Source organism: Eucyclogobius newberryi, unplaced genomic scaffold, assembly GCF_026437365.1.
Source record: "Eucyclogobius newberryi isolate DKJ021-1_F unplaced genomic scaffold, fEucNew1.0.hap1 SCAF_5, whole genome shotgun sequence".
NCBI lineage: Eukaryota > Metazoa > Chordata > Actinopteri > Gobiiformes > Gobiidae > Eucyclogobius > Eucyclogobius newberryi.
In genome coordinates this window covers 15,251,190-15,254,944 of record NW_027316167.1, presented here as the reverse complement: position 1 = coordinate 15,254,944, position 3,755 = coordinate 15,251,190, and positions in this window count along the sequence as shown.

The window sequence follows — 3,755 nt, the reverse complement described above, 5'->3', positions numbered from 1 at the left end:
AAGAGAAGAGGAGAAGAGGAGAGAAGAGGAGAAGAGGAGAGAAGAGGAGAAGAGGAGAGAAGAGGAGAAGAGAAGAGGAAGAGGAGGAGAAGGGGAGAGAAGAGAAGAGGAGAGAAGAGGAGAAGAGGAAGAGGAGGAGAAGGGGAGAGAAGAGGAAGAAGAGGAGAGAAGAGGAAGAGGAGGAGAAGGGGAGAGAAGAGAAGAGGAGAAGAGGAGAGAAGAGGAAGAAGAGGAAGAGGAGGAGAAGGGGAGAGAAGAGAAGAGGAAGAAGAGGAGAGAAGAGGAAGAGGAGGAGGACCTGTCTGCTGCTCAGTCTGCCAGGCCCAAAGCTCTGAAATATTGAAGAGCTTTTGTTGTGCCTAGTTAAACATGCAACGATGTGACACTAACTGTGAACAACCCTCAGGAATGCCTTTCATGATTCAGAGTCAAACCAGCCACTATAACTGACTCTACTTTGGACATTTCACTATGTACAACACATTCAAATACATTCAAATATGGTATTCAGAACAAAGGCCACTTCAGCCACGGAGCTTTTGTTGCAACTAACAATTATTTAAGATGTCAACGAGTCACAGATTCATTTTGTGATTAGTCAGCATGTCAAACGATTATTTCTATTGTACATTGAGACTTTTTAAACACAAATAAATGTTGAAATATGGTGACTGGAGGCTTTAACATAGATAATATGTGTGAACATCAGTTTGTTCTTCTGTTTATTTTGATTTAATATGCAATTGGCTCTGTAAAAAAAATATGTTTGTATGTGTTGTCGAGTCTGTATACCGGTAGTTCAGAAAACGATTACTTTTACAAAATAAAATAATACAAATAGTTGTTCACTAGTTCATGGACACCTTTTACCTGAAATTGTCGTTTATGCTCAAGTCATATTATTTTTAAAGGTTTATGAGCATTGATTGAATGCAATAAATACAAAAAATAATCATTGGACACATCCTATGAAATAGTAGGTCGTGAACTGCAATATACTGTCCAAGTATTAAAAAGAACGTCTCGGTCTCAATGAGTATAAATATGTACTTTATGCCAATCCAAACAAATATTGATTAGTTCATCTTAATATGAATCACAATGTTCAATATTTAAACGCTAATTATAATAATAATGCTAATTTGACCATTAATACATTTTCAATACAAAGTCAACAAATATGCAGTGAATCTAAAATAGATGAAAGATTTTGAAGAACTATTTGAAACCACTAAACTTCCTTTATAATATAATATAACAACTATAATATGATAAAAATGAAAGTTCAATTCTGCAAACAAAACATGGCCTTAGGTCGAAGAGAACCCAGCGTCTGCACTTTGACATTTCTGCCGACTCGTGCGTTTTGAGTTTTCGCTGCTTACACTGAGAGCATGAATATACGATGCAGCGAGCGGGAGACACAGCTCACCTGGAAATAAATACTGTCAAGTCTGCAGAGGATCCCCCATGACAAAATCTGGACCGGGCTAAATCCACCGTCTCAACCTGCAGACACAGAGCGAAACAAGAGTCAGCCTCCACTACAGCCTGTTACGTCGCTACATACAACTGCACTGTGGTATGTCACGCCATGAATTATACATTTCACCCGAGGATTTGTGCCCCCCGCCTCCGTCTTGAACTTGCTCCTTTTATTTTTCTGTTTTATATTTTCCCTTTGTGAAAATCAACAGGATTAAACTAGCACAAGAGCAGCAGCCCTGTTTGAAGTTAATAGCGAGAGGCCAGCCACAGGCCTGATCAGTCAACAAATAATGTGGTAAATGATGTGCTTCAAAGACTTACAGCAGAGTAATTGTGCTGGTATTGATATCTGCATGGCCGGGCTTGAAAAAACTCATCAAACAAACAAAGAAAAAACTTTATGATATTGTGCATTGGAGAGTCCTACTTATTTTAACTTTTTTCTAAAAGTGCGATAAGAAAGATTTCACCAACTGAGTTTAGGGACATCAGAGCAACAGAGAGGCAGCAATAACAAACAAATGTATTGTTTTGATGCTTACATACTGCATCTACTACCCCGTTTTTTGAAAATGTAATGTTTTTATAATTTTTCATTTATTTACTTAAATCACCTTGCACATTTTGTATCACCCCCAATGCACATTATGCTCTTTTATAGAGGAAGTAATCGTTGGACTAAACAGTGTCATTACTTCAGTGTAGAGATAGGCTTGCACTTTTTAGCGTATTGGCTATTGGTTTTAAATCTCCAGTGGAAGCCAATATTTAGTTTTGGCTGATCTGCTTCCTAAAGAACACACATAAAGCTTTATTTGAATACTTTAGTGTGAAGAGTGTGTAAAATGTGACAACACTGCCGTCTTATCCAGCTTGTAGTAAAACATAGCTGTGGATGAGTTTGTGTTTGTATGAGTTTCATATGATATCATTTGGGGGAGAATGATCATAATTGACTCTCTTGAATTATCATATTGTCCCAAAAATATCAGGATTGGCCATCGGTTTCCCTGGATTCTAAACAATTGGTATCGACATGGACCATGAAAAGTTTGAAATGCAACATTTACTGCTTCTTTGTTGACTATAGATAGTTAAAGAAATGCTTATTCAGATATCGTCCATTATGTGCTCCTATTGGTTTAAAAATCAGTTTTGCTCATATACGTCAGGAAAAAGATTTAGTGCCCTTAAATGTTATACTTTGGTAACTCAACACCATCACTCTTTTTAATAGGACAATATGCCAGCACAGCACAGTTACCATAACTAGCAATGACAAATAAAACATTTTAACTACAAGCTTCTACCAGAAACCATAAATATGCTTTATCCTGTTTACCATGTTTATTGTTGAAATTCTTTATTTAGTCAGTTTATTTAGTACCTGCTTTAGTGTGTACAAGCGACACACATCATCTAGAAAAATCTCCGAAAGGCTCATGCTAAAAACGCAGTCGTGATGAATAAATTATTTTATCAGCACCGCCGGGAACCTAATTTCTACTGACATTCAGCGAACATGTACTCAGAGCGTGTTGCCGTATGGGTCAGCAAATTAACGAGAGGCGGCTGAAACGCTGGAGAGAGCGAGAGAGCCTGTGTGTTCAAATCATGCGAGGCAGATAAAACGGGACCATGCACACAGTGGCACGGGGACTGTCCAGCTATAATTGTGCAGGTGGCATTTTAGAGATACTCACACAACGGGGGTCAATTCGTCTCCAGGTCACTGAGAATGACATCATCAAACTACTATTAACTCGGCAAACAAACCTGGCTGCTGCGGGCCGCGTATTGACAATAGATTCCTTCAAAAAACCAACAGCCGCGGCCAGGTTTGCCCTCAATCTCCAACCATAACCTCGGAGTGAGTAACAGAGAAATGTGCGCCGGAGAAAGGGAAGAGCCAACAGTGAGAATAGAGAGGGAAAAATGACACGATGAACAAATCAAACAATCGCTTCCCCCTCGGCTCTGCACTGCACTGCCCAAAATTGTCCAATAGCTCAGTTTTACCTGAAGGAAACAATAGGACCAATTGTTTAACTATTTTACATGTTAAGTTTAAGTTTAGATTAAATCTAAATATATATATAAACTATAAACTTGATATTCAAATTCAGCATATCTTCAAAACAACATTCAAAATATTAGCTAAAATTCAATGTATATTGTCTACTTCTGATGAAAACTATGACATTCAAAGGAATTTATGAATATTACAATTATTATTTCATGGCCATATTACCCTGAACACGCCCGAT